Below are 19,405 nucleotides of genomic sequence, written 5' to 3'. Positions count from 1 at the left end.
CCACCTCAAAACAAGAGACACATACAGACTAAAAGTGAAGGGCTGGAAAAAAATATTTCATGCAAACGGAGACCAAAAGAAAGCAGGAGTCGCAATACTCATATCAGATAAAATAGACTTTCAAATAAAGGAAGTGAAAAGAGACAAAGAAGGACACTACATAATGATCAAAGGATCAATCAAAAAAAAAGATATAACAATTATAAATATGTATGCACCCAACATAGGAGCACCGCAATATGTACGGCAAACGCTAACGAGTATGAAAGAGGAAATTAATAGTAACACAATAATAGTGGGAGACTTTAATACCCCACTCACAACTATGGATAGACCAACTAAACAGAAAATTAACAAGGAAACACAAACCTTAAATGACACAATGGACCAGCTAGACCTAATTGATATCTATAGGACATTTCACCCCAAAACAATCAACTTCACCTTTTTCTCAAGTGCACACGGAACATTCTCCAGAATAGATCACATCGTGGGCCATAAATCTGGTCTTGGAAAATTCAAAAAAATTGAAATCATTCCAGTCATCTTTTCTGACCACAGTGCAGTAAGATTAGATCTCAATTACAGGGAAAAAATTGTTTAAACTTCAAACATATGGAGGCTAAATAACACGCTTCTGAATAACCAACAAATCATAGAAGAAATCAAAAAAGAAATCAAAATATGTATAGAAATGAATGAAAATGAAAACACAACAACCCAAAACCTATGGGACACTGTAAAAGCAGTGCTAAGGGGAAGGTTCATAGCATTACAGGCTTACATCAAGAAACAGGAAAAAAACCAATTAAATAACCTAACTCTACACCTAAAGCAATTAGAGAAGGAAGAAATGAAGAACCCCAGGGTTAGCAGAAGGAAAGAAATCTTAAAAATCAGGGCAGAAATAAATGCAAAAGAAACTAAAGAGACCATAGCAAAAATCAACAAAGCTAAAAGCTGGTTTTTTTAAAAAATAAACAAAATTGACAAACCATTAGCAAGACTCATTAAGAAACAAAGAGAGAAAAACCAAATTAACAAAATTAGAAATGAAAATGGAGAGATCACCACAGACAACACTGAAATACAAAGGATCATAAGAGACTACTACCAGCAGCTCTATGCCAATAAAATGGACAACTTGGATGAAATGGACAAATTCTTAGAAAAGTATAACTTTCCAAAACTGAACCAGGAAGAAATAGAAGATCTTAACAGACCCATCACAAGCAAGGAAATCGAAACTGTCATCAAAAATCTTCCAGCAAACAAAAGCCCAGGACCAGATGGCTTCACAGCTGAATTCTACCAAAAATTTAAAGAAGAGCTAACACCTATCTTACTCAAACTCTTCCAGAAAATTGCAGAAGAAGGTAAGCTTCCAAACTCATTCTATGAGGCCACCATCACCCTAATTCCAAAACCAGACAAAGATGCCACAAAAAAAGAAAACTACAGGCCAATCTCACTGATGAACATAGATGCAAAAATCCTTAACAAAATTCTAGCAAACAGAATCCAACAACATATTAAAAAAATCATACACCATGACCAAGTGGGCTTTATCCCAGGAATGCAAGGATTCTTTAATATCTGCAAATCAATGTAATACACCACATTAACAAATTGAAAGATAAAAACCATATGATTATCTCAATAGATGCAGAGAAAGCCTTTGACAAAATTCAACACTCATTTATGATTAAAACTCTCCAAAAAGCAGGAATAGAAGGAACATACCTCAACATAATAAAAGCTATACATGACAAACCCACAGCAAGCATCACCCTCAATGGTGAAAAATTGAAAGCATTTCCCCTGAAATCAGGAAGAAGACAAGGGTGCCCACTCTCACCACTACTATTCAACATAGTGTTGGAAGTTCTGGCCACACCAATCAGAGCAGAAAAAGAAGTAAAAGGAATCCAGATAGGAAAAGAAGAAGTGAAACTCTCACTGTTTGCAGATGACATGATCCTCTACATAGAAAACCCTAAAGACTCTACCAGAAAATTACTAGAGCTAATCAATGAATATAGTAAAGTTGCAGGATATAAAATTAACACACAGAAATCCGTTGCATTCCTATATACTAACAATGAAAAAACAAACAGAGAAATTAAGGAAACAATACCATTCACCATTGCAACAAAAAGAATAAAATACTTAGGAGTATATCTACGTAAAGAAACAAAGGACCTATACATAGAAAACTATAAAACACTGATGAAAGAAATCAAAGAGGACACAAACAGATGGAGAAACATACCGTGTTCATGGATTGGAAGAATCAATATTGTCAAAATGGCTATTCTACCCAAAGCAGTCTATAGATTCAATGCAATCCCTATCAACCTACCAACGGTATTTTTCACAGAACTAGACCAAAGAATTTCACAATTTGTATGGAAATACAAAAAACCTCGAATAGCCAAAGTAATCTTGAGAAAGAAGAATGGAACTGGAGGAATCAACCTGCCTGACTTCAGACTATACTACAAAGCCACAGTCATCAAGACAGTATGGTACTGGCACGAAGACAGAAATACAGATCAATGGAACAGAATAGAAAGCCCAGAGATAAATCCACGAACCTATGGACACCTTATCTTTGACAAAGGAGGCAAGGATATACAATGGAAAAAAGACAACCTCTTTAACAAGTGGTGCTGGGGAAACTGGTCAACCACTTGTAAAAGAATGAAACTAGAACACTTTCTAACACCATACACAAAAATAAACTCAAAATGGATTAAAGATCTAAATGTAAGACCAGAAACTATAAAACTCCTAGAGGAGAACATAGGCAAAACACTCTCCGACATAAATCAAAGCAAGATCCTCTATGACCCACCTCCCAGAATATTGGAAATAAAAGCAAAACTAAGCAAATGGGACCTAATGAAACTTAAAAGCTTTTGCACTACAAAGGAAACTATAAGTCAGGTGAAAGACAGCCCTCAGATTGGGAGAAAATAATAGCAAATGAAGAAACAGACAAAGGATTAATCTCAAAAATATACAAGCAACTCCTGAAGCTCAATTCCAGAAAAATAAATGACCCAATCAAAAAATGGGCCAAAGAACTAAACAGACTTTTCTCCAAAGAAGACATACAGATGGCTAACAAACACATGAAAAGATGCTCAACATCACTCATTATTAGAGAAATGCAAGTCAAAACCACAATGAGGTACCATTACACGCCAGTCAGGATGGCTGCTATCCAAAAGTCTACAAGCAATAAATGCTGGAGAGGGTGTGGAGAAAAGGGAACCCTCTTACACTGTTGGTGGGAATGCAAACTAGTACAGCCGCTATGGAAAACAGTGTGGAGATTTCTTAAAAAACTGGAAATAGAACTGCCATATGACCCAGCAATCCCACTTCTGGGCATACACACTGAGGAAACCAGATCTGAAAGAGACACGTGCACCCCAATGTTCATCGCAGCACTGTTTATAATAGCCAGGACATGGAAGCAACCTAAATGCCCATCAGCAGATGAATGGATAAGGAAGCTGTGGTACATATACACCATGGAATATTACTCAGCCATTAAAAAGAATTCATTTGAACCAGTCCTAATGAGATGGATGAAGCTGGAGCCCATTATACAGAGTGAAGTAAGCCAGAAAGATAAAGAACATTACAGCCTACTGACACATGTATATGGAATTTAGAAAGGTGATAACGATAACCCTATATGCAGAACAGAAAAAGAGACACAGAAATACAGAACAGACTTTTGAACTTTGTGGGAGAATGTGAGGGTGGGATATTTCAAAAGAACAGCATATACTATCTATGGTGAAACAGATCACCAGCCCAGGTGGGATGCAGGAGACAAGTGCTCCGGCCTGGTGCACTGGGAAGACCCAGAGGAATCGGGTGGAGAGGGAGGTGGGAGGGGGGATCGGGATTGGGAATACATGTAAATCCATGGCTGATTCATATCAATGTATGACAAAACCCACTAGAAAAAAAAATTAATTAATTAATTAATTAATAAAAATAAATAAAATAAAAAGCAGAGACATTACTTTGTCAACAAAGGTCCGTCTAGTCAAAGCTATGGTTTTTCCAGTGGTCATGTATGGATGTGAGAGTTGGACCATAAGGAAAACTGAGTGCTGAAGAATTGATGCTTTTGAACTGTGGTGTTGAAGGAGACTCTTGAGAGTCCCTTGGACTGCAAGGAGATCAAACCAGTCAATCCTAATAGATGCAAAAATCCTTAACAAAATTCTAGCAAACAGAATCCAACAACATATTAAAAAAATCATACACCATGACCAAGTGGGCTTTATCCCAGGAATGCAAGGATTCTTTAATATCCGCAAATCAATCAATGTAATACACCACATTAACAAATTGAAAGATAAAAACCATATGATTATCTCAATAGATGCAGAGAAAGCCTTTGACAAAATTCAACACTCATTTATGATTAAAACTCTCCAAAAAGCAGGAATAGAAGGAACATACCTCAACATAATAAAAGCTATATATGACAAACCCACAGCAAGCATCACCCTCAATGGTGAAAAATTGAAGGCATTTCCCCTGAAATCAGGAACAAGACAAGGGTGCCCACTCTCACCACTACTATTCAACATAGTGTTGGAAGTTTTGGCCTCAGCAATCAGAGCAGAAAAAGAAGTAAAAGGAATCCAGATAGGAAAAGAAGAAGTAAAACTCTCACTGTTTGCAGATGACATGATCCTCTACATAGAAAACCCTAAAGACTCTACCAGAAAATTACTAGAGCTAATCAATGAATATAGTAAAGTTGCAGGATATAAAATTAACACACAGAAATCCCTTGCATTCCTATATACTAACAATGAAAAAACAGACAGAGAAATTAAGGAAACAATACCATTCACCATTGCAACAAAAAGAATAAAATATTTAGGAGTATATCTACCTAAAGAAACAAAGGACCTATACATAGAAAACTATAAAACACTGATGAAAGAAATCAAAGAGGACACAAACAGATGGAGAAACATACCGTGTTCATGGATTGGAAGAATTAATATTGTCAAAATGGCTATTCTACCCAAAGCAGTCTATAGATTCAATGCAATCCCTATCAAGCTACCAACGGTATTTTTCACAGAACTAGACCAAAGAATTTCACAATTTGTATGGAAATACAAAAAACCTCGAATAGCCAAAGTAATCTTGAGAAAGAAGAATGGAACTGGAGGAATCAACCTGCCTGACTTCAGACTCTACTACAAAGCCACAGTCATCAAGACAGTATGGTACTGGCACAAAGACAGAAATATAGATCAATGGAACAGAATAGAAAGCCCAGAGATAAATCCACGAACCTATGGACACCTTATCTTTGACAAAGGAGGCAAGGATATACAATGGAAAAAAGACAACCTCTTTAACAAGTGGTGCTGGGGAAACTGGTCAACCACTTGTAAAAGAATGAAACTAGAACACTTTCTAACACCATACACAAAAATAAACTCAAAATGGATTAAAGATCTAAATGTAAGACCAGAAACTATAAAACTCCTAGAGGAGAACATAGGCAAAACACTCTCCGACATAAATCAAAGCAAGATCCTCTATGACCCACCTCCCAGAATATTGGAAATAAAAGCAAAACTAAGCAAATGGGACCTAATGAAACTTAAAAGCTTTTGCACTACAAAGGAAACTATAAGTCAGGTGAAAGACAGCCCTCAGATTGGGAGAAAATAATAGCAAATGAAGAAACAGACAAAGGATTAATCTCAAAAATATACAAGCAACTCCTGAAGCTCAATTCCAGAAAAATAAATGACCCAATCAAAAAATGGGCCAAAGAACTAAACAGACTTTTCTCCAAAGAAGACATACAGATGGCTAACAAACACATGAAAAGATGCTCAACATCACTCATTATTAGAGAAATGCAAGTCAAAACCACAATGAGGTACCATTACACGCCAGTCAGGATGGCTGCTATCCAAAAGTCTACAAGCAATAAATGCTGGAGAGGGTGTGGAGAAAAGGGAACCCTCTTACACTGTTGGTGGGAATGCAAACTAGTACAGCCGCTATGGAAAACAGTGTGGAGATTTCTTAAAAAACTGGAAATAGAACTGCCATATGACCCAGCAATCCCACTTCTGGGCATACACACTGAGGAAACCAGATCTGAAAGAGACACGTGCACCCCAATGTTCATCGCAGCACTGTTTATAATAGCCAGGACATGGAAGCAACCTAAATGCCCATCAGCAGATGAATGGATAAGGAAGCTGTGGTACATATACACCATGGAATATTACTCAGCCATTAAAAAGAATTCATTTGAACCAGTCCTAATGAGATGGATGAAGCTGGAGCCCATTATACAGAGTGAAGTAAGCCAGAAAGATAAAGAACATTACAGCCTACTGACACATGTATATGGAATTTAGAAAGATGATAACGATAACCCTATATGCAGAACAGAAAAAGAGACACAGAAATACAGAACAGACTTTTGAACTTTGTGGGAGAATGTGAGGGTGGGATATTTCAAAAGAACAGCATATACTATCTATGGTGAAACAGATCACCAGCCCAGGTGGGATGCAGGAGACAAGTGCTCCGGCCTGGTGCACTGGGAAGACCCAGAGGAATCGGGTGGAGAGGGAGGTGGGAGGGGGGATCGGGATTGGGAATACATGTAAATCCATGGCTGATTCATATCAATGTATGACAAAACCCACTAGAAAAAAAAATTAATTAATTAATTAATTAATAAAAATAAATAAAATAAAAAGCAGAGACATTACTTTGTCAACAAAGGTCCGTCTAGTCAAAGCTATGGTTTTTCCAGTGGTCATGTATGGATGTGAGAGTTGGACCATAAGGAAAACTGAGTGCTGAAGAATTGATGCTTTTGAACTGTGGTGTTGAAGGAGACTCTTGAGAGTCCCTTGGACTGCAAGGAGATCAAACCAGTCAATCCTAATAGATGCAAAAATCCTTAACAAAATTCTAGCAAACAGAATCCAACAACATATTAAAAAAATCATACACCATGACCAAGTGGGCTTTATCCCAGGAATGCAAGGATTCTTTAATATCCGCAAATCAATCAATGTAATACACCACATTAACAAATTGAAAGATAAAAACCATATGATTATCTCAATAGATGCAGAGAAAGCCTTTGACAAAATTCAACACTCATTTATGATTAAAACTCTCCAAAAAGCAGGAATAGAAGGAACATACCTCAACATAATAAAAGCTATATATGACAAACCCACAGCAAGCATCACCCTCAATGGTGAAAAATTGAAGGCATTTCCCCTGAAATCAGGAACAAGACAAGGGTGCCCACTCTCACCACTACTATTCAACATAGTGTTGGAAGTTTTGGCCTCAGCAATCAGAGCAGAAAAAGAAGTAAAAGGAATCCAGATAGGAAAAGAAGAAGTAAAACTCTCACTGTTTGCAGATGACATGATCCTCTACATAGAAAACCCTAAAGACTCTACCAGAAAATTACTAGAGCTAATCAATGAATATAGTAAAGTTGCAGGATATAAAATTAACACACAGAAATCCCTTGCATTCCTATATACTAACAATGAAAAAACAGACAGAGAAATTAAGGAAACAATACCATTCACCATTGCAACAAAAAGAATAAAATACTTAGGAGTATATCTACCTAAAGAAACAAAGGACCTATACATAGAAAACTATAAAACACTGATGAAAGAAATCAAAGAGGACACAAACAGATGGAGAAACATACCGTGTTCATGGATTGGAAGAATTAATATTGTCAAAATGGCTATTCTACCCAAAGCAGTCTATAGATTCAATGCAATCCCTATCAAGCTACCAACGGTATTTTTCACAGAACTAGACCAAAGAATTTCACAATTTGTATGGAAATACAAAAAACCTCGAATAGCCAAAGTAATCTTGAGAAAGAAGAATGGAACTGGAGGAATCAACCTGCCTGACTTCAGACTCTACTACAAAGCCACAGTCATCAAGACAGTATGGTACTGGCACAAAGACAGAAATATAGATCAATGGAACAGAATAGAAAGCCCAGAGATAAATCCACGAACCTATGGACACCTTATCTTTGACAAAGGAGGCAAGGATATACAATGGAAAAAAGACAACCTCTTTAACAAGTGGTGCTGGGAAAACTGGTCAACCACTTGTAAAAGAATGAAACTAGAACACTTTCTAACACCATACACAAAAATAAACTCAAAATGGATTAAAGATCTAAATGTAAGACCAGAAACTATAAAACTCCTAGAGGAGAACATAGGCAAAACACTCTCCGACATAAATCAAAGCAAGATCCTCTATGACCCACCTCCCAGAATATTGGAAATAAAAGCAAAACTAAGCAAATGGGACCTAATGAAACTTAAAAGCTTTTGCACTACAAAGGAAACTATAAGTCAGGTGAAAAGACAGCCCTCAGATTGGGAGAAAATAATAGCAAATGAAGAAACAGACAAAGGATTAATCTCAAAAATATACAAGCAACTCCTGCAGCTCAATTCCAGAAAAATAAATGACCCAATCAAAAAATGGGCCAAAGAACTAAACAGACATTTCTCCAAAGAAGACATACAGATGGCTAACAAACACATGAAAAGATGCTCAACATCACTCATTATTAGAGAAATGCAAGTCAAAACCACAATGAGGTACCATTACACGCCAGTCAGGATGGCTGCTATCCAAAAGTCTACAAGCAATAAATGCTGGAGAGGGTGTGGAGAAAAGGGAACCCTCTTACACTGTTGGTGGGAATGCAAACTAGTACAGCCGCTATGGAAAACAGTGTGGAGATTTCTTAAAAAACTGGACATAGAACTGCCATATGACCCAGCAATCCCACTTCTGGGCATACACACTGAGGAAACCAGATCTGAAAGAGACACGTGCACCCCAATGTTCATCGCAGCACTGTTTATAATAGCCAGGACATGGAAGCAACCTAAATGCCCATCAGCAGATGAATGGGTAAGGAAGCTGTGGTACATATACACCATGGAATATTACTCAGCCATTAAAAAGAATTCATTTGAACCAGTCCTAATGAGATGGATGAAGCTGGAGCCCATTATACAGAGTGAAGTAAGCCAGAAAGATAAAGAACATTACAGCATACTGACACATGTATATGGAATTTAGAAAGGTGATAACGATAACCCTATATGCAGAACAGAAAAAGAGACACAGAAATACAGAACAGACTTTTGAACTTTGTGGGAGAATGTGAGGGTGGGATATTTCAAAAGAACAGCATGTATACTATCTATGGTGAAACAGATCACCAGCCCAGGTGGGATGCAGGAGACAAGTGCTCCGGCCTGGTGCACTGGGAAGACCCAGAGGAATCGGGTGGAGAGGGAGGTGGGAGGGGGGATCGGGATTGGGAATACATGTAAATCCATGGCTGATTCATATCAATGTATGACAAAACCCACTAGAAAAAAAAATTAATTAATTAATTAATTAATAAAAATAAATAAAATAAAAAGCAGAGACATTACTTTGTCAACAAAGGTCCGTCTAGTCAAAGCTATGGTTTTTCCAGTGGTCATGTATGGATGTGAGAGTTGGACCATAAGGAAAACTGAGTGCTGAAGAATTGATGCTTTTGAACTGTGGTGTTGAAGGAGACTCTTGAGAGTCCCTTGGACTGCAAGGAGATCAAACCAGTCAATCCTAATAGATGCAAAAATCCTTAACAAAATTCTAGCAAACAGAATCCAACAACATATTAAAAAAATCATACACCATGACCAAGTGGGCTTTATCCCAGGAATGCAAGGATTCTTTAATATCTGCAAATCAATCAATGTAATACACCACATTAACAAATTGAAAGATAAAAACCATATGATTATCTCAGTAGATGCAGAGAAAGCCTTTGACAAAATTCAACACTCATTTATGATTAAAACTCTCCAAAAAGCAGGAATAGAAGGAACATACCTCAACATAATAAAAGCTATATATGACAAACCCACAGCAAGCATCACCCTCAATGGTGAAAAATTGAAGGCATTTCCCCTGAAATCAGGAACAAGACAAGGGTGCCCACTCTCACCACTACTATTCAACATAGTGTTGGAAGTGCTGGCCACAGCAATCAGAGCAGAAAAAGAAGTAAAAGGAATCCAGATAGGAAAAGAAGAAGTAAAACTCTCACTGTTTGCAGATGACATGATCCTCTACATAGAAAACCCTAAAGACTCTACCAGAAAATTACTAGAGCTAATCAATGAATATAGTAAAGTTGCAGGATATAAAATTAACACACAGAAATCCCTTGCATTCCTATATACTAACAATGAAAAAAACAGACAGAGAAATTAAGGAAACAATACCATTCACCATTGCAACAAAAAGAATAAAATACTTAGGAGTATATCTACCTAAAGAAACAAAGGACCTATACATAGAAAACTATAAAACACTGATGAAAGAAATCAAAGAGGACACAAACAGATGGAGAAACATACCGTGTTCATGGATTGGAAGAATTAATATTGTCAAAATGGCTATTCTACCCAAAGCAGTCTATAGATTCAATGCAATCCCTATCAAGCTACCAACGGTATTTTTCACAGAACTAGACCAAAGAATTTCACAATTTGTATGGAAATACAAAAAACCTCGAATAGCCAAAGTAATCTTGAGAAAGAAGAATGGAACTGGAGGAATCAACCTGCCTGACTTCAGACTCTACTACAAAGCCACAGTCATCAAGACAGTATGGTACTGGCACAAAGACAGAAATATAGATCAATGGAACAGAATAGAAAGCCCAGAGATAAATCCACGAACCTATGGACACCTTATCTTTGACAAAGGAGGCAAGGATATACAATGGAAAAAAGACAACCTCTTTAACAAGTGGTGCTGGGAAAACTGGTCAACCACTTGTAAAAGAATGAAACTAGAACACTTTCTAACACCATACACAAAAATAAACTCAAAATGGATTAAAGATCTAAATGTAAGACCAGAAACTATAAAACTCCTAGAGGAGAACATAGGCAAAACACTCTCCGACATAAATCAAAGCAAGATCCTCTATGACCCACCTCCCAGAATATTGGAAATAAAAGCAAAACTAAGCAAATGGGACCTAATGAAACTTAAAAGCTTTTGCACTACAAAGGAAACTATAAGTCAGGTGAAAAGACAGCCCTCAGATTGGGAGAAAATAATAGCAAATGAAGAAACAGACAAAGGATTAATCTCAAAAATATACAAGCAACTCCTGCAGCTCAATTCCAGAAAAATAAATGACCCAATCAAAAAATGGGCCAAAGAACTAAACAGACATTTCTCCAAAGAAGACATACAGATGGCTAACAAACGCATGAAAAGATGCTCAACATCACTCTTTATCAGAGAAATGCAAATCAAAACCACAATGAGGTACCATTACACGCCAGTCAGGATGGCTGCTATCCAAAAGTCTACAAGCAATAAATGCTGGAGAGGGTGTGGAGAAAAGGGAACCCTCTTACACTGTTGGTGGGAATGCAAACTAGTACAGCCGCTATGGAAAACAGTGTGGAGATTTCTTAAAAAACTGGACATAGAACTGCCATATGACCCAGCAATCCCACTTCTGGGCATACACACTGAGGAAACCAGATCTGAAAGAGACACGTGCACCCCAATGTTCATCGCAGCACTGTTTATAATAGCCAGGACATGGAAGCAACCTAGATGCCCATCAGCAGATGAATGGATAAGGAAGCTGTGGTACATATACACCATGGAATATTACTCAGCCATTAAAAAGAATTCATTTGAACCAGTCCTAATGAGATGGATGAAGCTGGAGCCCATTATACAGAGTGAAGTAAGCCAGAAAGATAAAGAACATTACAGCCTACTGACACATGTATATGGAATTTAGAAAGGTGATAACGATAACCCTATATGCAGAACAGAAAAAGAGACACAGAAACACAGAACAGACTTTTGAACTTTGTGGGAGAATGTGAGGGTGGGATATTTGAAAAGAACAGCATGTATACTATCTATGGTGAAACAGATCACCAGCCCAGGTGGGATGCACGAGACAAGTGCTCCGGCCTGGTGCACTGGGAAGACCCAGAAGAACTGGGTGGAGAGGGAGGTGGGAGGGGGGATCGGGATTGGGAATACATGTAAATCCATGGCTGATTCATATCAATGTATGACAAAACCCACTGGGAAAAAAAATAATAATAATAAAAATTAAAAAAGAAAAAAAGAAAAAAAAAAAAAAAAAAGGAAATCACTCCTGAATATTCATTGGAAGGACTGACATTGAAGCTGAAGCTTCAATACTTTGGCCACCTGATGCAAAGAACTGACTCATTGGAAAAGACCCTGATGCTGGGAAAGATTGAAGACAGGAGGAGAAGTGGACAAGAGAGGATGAGATAGTCAGATGGCATCACCGACTCAGTGGACCTGAGTTTGAGCAAGCTCTTGGAGTTAGTGATGGATAGGGAAGCCTGGCATACCGCAGTCCATGGGGTCGCAAAGAGTCGGACATGACTAAGCGACTGAATTGACTGATAGAGTAAGGTCAAGAAATTCTTTGTGTAGAACACGGATGTAAGTACAAAGTAGCAATGTTAGAAGGGGCCAGTTTATAAAATGAATGAAATGCCATGTGAAGATCTTGAACTTCCTTCTGCAAGCATTCGGCAAGAATTTTAAACTTATTAGACAAGGAGGGATAACATCACTTATTTTTTGAAGTTAAATATTTGGCTATAGAAAATAGGGTTCAGGGAGAAGAAACTTGCATCATAAACAATAATTAGGAAGCTGTAACTATTGTCCAATGATTCCTAAACCAGATTACACATCAAAATTGTTTGGGGGAGTTTTGTGTAAAATATTGATTCTGAAGTATAACTGAAGAAATTGATTCAGTAGATTATGAATGGGCTCTGATAAAAAGTCATTTTATAAATATTCACCAGGTGACCTAAATGTATGTGAAATTCTTAGTTCATGTGATATAATGTTAGGAATGATGAGGAAGACAAAGAGATCAAAATAAAATGAGAATGAAGATCACTTGTACTGCTGAACTCAAGTTTGTGTCCCCGATGCATAGAAAGACCAAATAAACCAAAAAGTTTATTTGGGAGTTTTGAACAGAGAAAGGTTTAGTACAGGGCCAGGCAAGGGGAATATGTGGCTTACGTTCTAAAATCCTAACTCATCCTTGGTTTTTGAGGAAGAGTTTTTAAAGGCAAACTTGGGATGAGGGCTGCAGAATGTATGACTCTCTTCTGATTGGTTTGTGATGGGGTAACAGGGTGTGTTCCAGGAATCTTGTGCTCAGCCTGAAGTTACCGTCCTCCACCTGGATAGAGGCCTTAAAGAAGAACTTAGTTATGTTGTTATGTATATTCCTTGAGGGAGAACAAGGACCCTGCTTCATCTCTGCAATATTGTTTGCTGACTGTTCCTCTTTGCTTCTGTATTCCCCCCTTTTCCTAATTAGGAACTGTTTGAATCTGACATTAGGAACTCAGGGAAGGTCTAAGAGCTAAAGCTTTTTTCCTACAAAGAAATGGGAAATACTGAAAGTCTTTTGTACTCATGAGGGCCCCACAGGGTCCTGCTCAGTTTCACTGGAACTTGGTGACATGTAAGATATGAAGGAGTGATTAGTAAAGGAGAGAGAGTAACTAAGTGACTGGGCAGATGGACATCAAAAATTGACATAGAAGACTCAGATGCAGTAGCTAGGTTTTGCAAGAACATCCTCTGGATAGTCAAGTTAGATAAACTTCACAGTATGATTCTACAAAAGATTGATAGAAATAATGACTTGGGAGTCATTGAGGTGGCTGAAATACATAGTATGTATGACCTTTCCATTGGCCAGTGTGGGTAAGGTAAAAAGAGAGAAGGCATGAAAATAAACTTGAGGAAGTTATATTAGAAATGGATGTATATCATTTATTAGATGGAAAAATCTGATCCTCTTTTTTTTACCACATGAGTTTTGGGGGCAAACAAAAACTGTCATCCACTCTAGAAGCCAAAATTCTAGAAAGTGACTTTGTCCTCCCCCTTGAACCTAGGATGGGGCAGGGAGGGGTGGGGGGGGGGTTGGTGAGGCATTTGATTTAGGGTTAGACACTCAAACTCTTCCCTTGTGGCTCAGCTGGTAAAGAATCTGCCCGCAATGCGGGAGACCTGGGTTTGATCCCTGGGTTGGGAAGATCCCCTGGAGAAAGGAAAGGCTACCCTTCTCCAGTATTCTGGCCTAGAGAATTTCATGGACTATATAATCCACGGGGTCACAAAGAGTCAGACATGACTCAGCAACTTTCACTTTCACTCAAACTCAGGGCTCCCTGGTAGCTCAGCTGGTAAGGAATCTGCCTGCAATGCAGGAGACCTGGGTTCAGTCCCTGAGTTGGGAAGACCTCCTGGAGGAAGGCTTGGCAACCCACTCCATTATTCTTGCCTGGAGAAATCCGCATGAACAGAGGAGCTTGGCGGGCTGCAGTTCATGGGGTTGCAAAGAGTGGGACACGGCTGAGCAACTAAGCAAAGCACCCAAACTCACCACACTGCATTTAGAACATATATAAAGACAAAAATTGTATGTGCACGAAAGGGATTTTGTTTGCCAACTCAACCAAGGAAAAAGTGTTGTAAGCCCAGAAAATGAATCCTATGTCCACATCAATGGCATTGTCAGTGTGCGTTGCGGCATTTAAGTTCAGCTACAATGATAACAGGTCTTACTGAACCAGAACTGAAACATGATTTGGGTGTCAGCTGTCTGATTTCTTTCTTTGTGTGCCTTCCCATTTATCCAGTGGATTTCTTCAACTCACCCTAGCGTTTCTTCATTGGAGCCAATTTCCGTTCAATTAACTTAATTATTCTTGCAACCAAGAGCTCTGGGTCACCCAAAAGGAGAAAAAGAAAGACCAAAAAAAAAAAAAAAAAATGCTCCTGAGCAGAGTGAATAGAAGAAACAGGAGGGAATTGGAAAGTTGTGTTGGGAACTCAAACAGAGAAAATACTCAAGAACGAAGTCAAATACAGTCCTTAAAGCAAAATGAATATTTTGATAGGACAGAGTGAAAAGAAATCTTTGCATGTGGGAATTAAGTGACTTTTAGTGGCTTTAGTGAGAGCAGTTTTCATATCGTAACAGAGTGGAGTTAGAGAACAATCAGAAGTGGCATAGCAGTGAGGAGAATGAAAGAAAGGATCTAATATGTTGGGAACAGTTGACATTTCTTTACCACCGGAAGACAGATGTGAATTTTTTTTCCTGTAGAACAATATCATGTAGTTTTTCAAAAGAGAAAGAGGAGGGTATGGAGATAAGAATGGGTAGAGAAGTGAAGTGGAAACTTTGAGTGAAAAGAAAACAAAAAGGAACAAAAAGCAGAAAGAGACTAAGGACCATGGATAAGCATAGGAAAGATCAGGAAATGGAGAGAGAGAGAAGTATTAGAAAGGCTCAAGATGAAATAAAAGTCTCAGAGTTTGGGGGCTTAGTGGTGGCAAATATTTGTCTTAACTCTGGTTTCATCCAAAGTTGGCAGCACTGGGAAACCTTTCTTTTACTTTTCTTCAAAATTCCAAGTTTATTTTCATGTGCGATTTATATATGAAATAGTATTGCATTTTCAATTCATTTTAAAATTGTTCATAAATATACTAGCATGGCCTCAAAGTTCTTTTTATATTTAAAAGATGCTTTATCATTGTTATTACTGTAATCAGAGCTGAATTTATCTAGAAATTCAGCTTTTCTTTATAGCATTTGCTTCTCCGCAACTTTTAGTAGCAGAATCAAAATGAGCTAAAAACTAAAACTGAATAAAGGCAATGTACCTGTAATTGCAGTTCTTCCATGCAACCTCAAATTAATAAATAATCAGAAATTCTTAATTCAGTGTGTGGGTACTTAAGGCCTACCTTTTACTAAAGGTCAAAAGAGACTGGAGGGGTATTTTTACCATTTCAGAAGATACATAAATAGATGATATATTTACATATTCAGTGAAATAACCTAAGAAATACATGGAAAAGTAGTGAATGTAGGTTAACTAAGTAGAATAAATATTTTGAATACAGTTGTCAGGAAGATCTTGCATGGGAAACATTGTGGCCTAAATATTTCAACCCACTTTTAATTTATTTAATGTTCCAGTTTACCAAAGCTTATCTTATGGAATAATTATATAATAGTTGTATTAACCAAATAATTAAATATCACTAAGGATTACAATGTGGCTTTAGCACTATCTTGCTTGACCATATTTACTCACTATAATAAAATATACAGATTATTCACTATTTGTTTTTCATTTTCACCCAGCTATTTTGATATCTTGTAAACCAAATCAAAATTATTATAAATTTTATAGTATTTTAAACTTTCAGTTCAGTTCAGTTGCTCAGTTGTGTCTGATTCTTTGTTTTCAGTAAAAACATAATGTTATTATAGAAATCATTGTCTCTTACCAGTATCTACTAAGAAGTTTTCAAGATCCTTTTAGGGTTCAGCTTTCTAAAGTAGAAAATAATACAAGAGCACTGCAATGACAATAACACAGGCAATAGTTCTTTGTACACTGTTTCATTTTGAAGGCTTCATTTTCCAAGTTCAGGAAACTGTTGTTTATATGAATTTGTCTTTAACACAGAGTAAATAAGTTGTACAGTTGTGTGCTTTTGTCAGAAGAGGAAAGAGCGTAGAATTCAAATTCCTCTGATGATGCCTAAAGATTCCCATTAGGACAATGCTAAGCTGGTCTGCTGGGCATTTTGGACTTGGATGTGTATGAGAAATCCAGGTTGTCTCATTGGGCATTACAGACTGAAATCATAAACATCAAGTCATTGTAGACAGTTCCCAGATTTATCAATTGAAATTGCACTTCATACCACTTCTTTCCACCACAGGCACTTTTGAAATGTTTATGCAAACTCCAGTTTATCTATAAATTTGATATTCTAAGTTCTTTGATGAGTACAGTATTGTCTGAGCTCATCACTCATGATTTCAGTGAGGCCAAAGTTACAGAGTGTCTTTGGAAGTCAACTCCTAAATCTTTCCTTCTTGTGCAAACCATGGCTCACATTCCACAACTACACCTGACTTCCTACTTTAAGCTGAAAACTAGTGAGAAATCTTACTAGGCAAAATTTGCGGGAGGAGAAAAAGAAAAAGAAAACCGAGGACCACTGTGGGAAGTGGCCTACGTTAGTTCTTCTCAAACATTAATCCCTATGAATATTCCAGAGGTTTTTTTTAAATGCAAATTCTGTTTAAGTAGTGATGACTGTGTATCTACATTTCTAATATGGTGTTGTCTCCAGACATTTGCCTTCTTCAGTTTCATCATCTGCAGGCCTACCTTATCAAAGAACTAGATCATTAGAGAAATAAACCAAAAAATTTTGCAAATGTAGCAGAAATATAAAGAGAAGCAAAGAGGAATCAGAGTGGACAAGGGAGGTCAGCATTGGTGGGGTCACATCAGACCTCACGGTAGGTGAGGTTTTGTTCTATCAGCTCAGTTCAGTTCAGTCGTTCAGTCGTGTCCAACTCTGCGACACCATGAATTGCAGCACGCCAGGCCTCCCTGTCCATCACCAGCTCCCGGAGTTTACTCAAACTCATGCCCATCAAGTTGGTTATGCCATCCAGCCATTTTATCCTCTGTCATCCCCTTCTCCACCTGCCCCCAATCCCTCCCAGCATCAGGGTCTTTTCCAATAAGTCAACTCTTCGCATGAGGTGGCCAAAGTACTGGAGTTTCAGCTTCAGCATCAGTCCTTCCAATGAACACCCAGGACTGATCTCCTTTAGGATGGACTGGTTGGATCTCCTTGCAGTCCAAGGGACTCTCAAGAATCTTCTCCAACACCACAGTTCAAAAGCATCAATTTTTCAGAGCTCAGCTTTCTTTATAGTCCACCTCTCACATTCATACATGACCACTGGAAAAACCATAGCCTTAACTAGACAGACCTTTGTTGGCAAAGTAATGTCTCCGCTCTTTAATATGCTGTCTAGGTTGGTCATAACTTTCCTTCCAAGGAGTAAGCATCTTTTAATTTCATGGCTGCAGTCACCATCTGCAGTGATTTTGGAGCCCAAAAAAATAAAGTCTGACACTGTTTCCACTGTCTCCCCATCTATTTCCCATGAGGTGATGGGACCAGATGCCATGATCTTAGTTTTCTGAATGTTGAGCTTTAAGTCAACTTTTTCACTCTCCTCTTTCACTTTCATCAAGAGGCTCTTTAGTTCCTCTTCACCGTTTGCCATAAGGATGGTGTCATCTGCATATCTGAGGTTATTGATATTTCTCCTGGCAATCTTGATTCCAGCTTGTGCTTCCTCCAGCCCAGCGTTTCTCATGATGTACTCTGCATATAAGTTAAATAAGCAGGGTGACAACATACAGCCTTGACGTACTCCTGTCCCTATTTGGAACCAGTCTGTTGTTTCATGTCCAGTTCTAACTCTTGCTTCCTGACCTGCATACAGGTTTCTCAAGAGACAGGTCAGGTGGTCTGGTATTCCCATCTCTTTCAGAATTTTCCACAGTTTATTGTGATCCACACAGTTGAAGGCTTTGGTGTAGTCAATAAAGCAGAAATAGATATTTTTCTGGAACTCTCTTGCTTTTTCAATGATCCAGCGGATATTGGCAATTTGATCTATACCCCAACTTAAATGAAAACTGTTGAGGGATTTTGCACACGGTGGTCACATGTTCAGATTTGCCTTTAAGTATAAACAAAGTTGCCATTGAGCATTCACTGAAGAAAATAATGGCATTATTTACATCAAAATATTATAATATGACAATTGTGATGTTGTGTTTTTATATCTGAAGTGTACAATGAATGTTTAACCTCCACTTGGGATTTGATTGGAAGTTAGAGGGAAAGCAAAGGACATATTTTGGGTCATTTTTCAATTCTTCTGTGTACTAAGAATTCTGCTAGTGAAAGCTAAAGAGGAGGTGAAAAAGAAAACATAGATAAATAGAAGTCACCGTGGAAACTCAGCAGACAGATGAAGTAAGCAGTATGATGTGCATCAACACATATAATATGTAGCTTGCCTTAAACACACTGCCCACCTCAATATTGTGTAACTATCTTTTCAGTCTTTTTTTTAAAATCTATCAGGTTGTGTTGTTGTTTTTTTTTCCTAACAGGTGTCTACATTGTTGCTTCCAGTATAAGAAGTCTTTCCAGTGTTATCATTTCAGTAGGTGGGTCATGATATCTCACTATGGTCTTAATTTGCATTTCCCCCAATGACAAATTATATTGAGAATGTTTATTCTGTCTTATGAAACAAATCCAAAAAGACATTACT

The sequence above is a fragment of the Dama dama genome, chromosome 31 (assembly GCF_033118175.1).
Source record: "Dama dama isolate Ldn47 chromosome 31, ASM3311817v1, whole genome shotgun sequence".
Taxonomy (NCBI): Eukaryota; Metazoa; Chordata; class Mammalia; order Artiodactyla; family Cervidae; genus Dama; species Dama dama.
The sequence above is the reverse complement of the archived record's forward strand: the minus strand, read 5'-3'. Positions refer to the sequence as shown.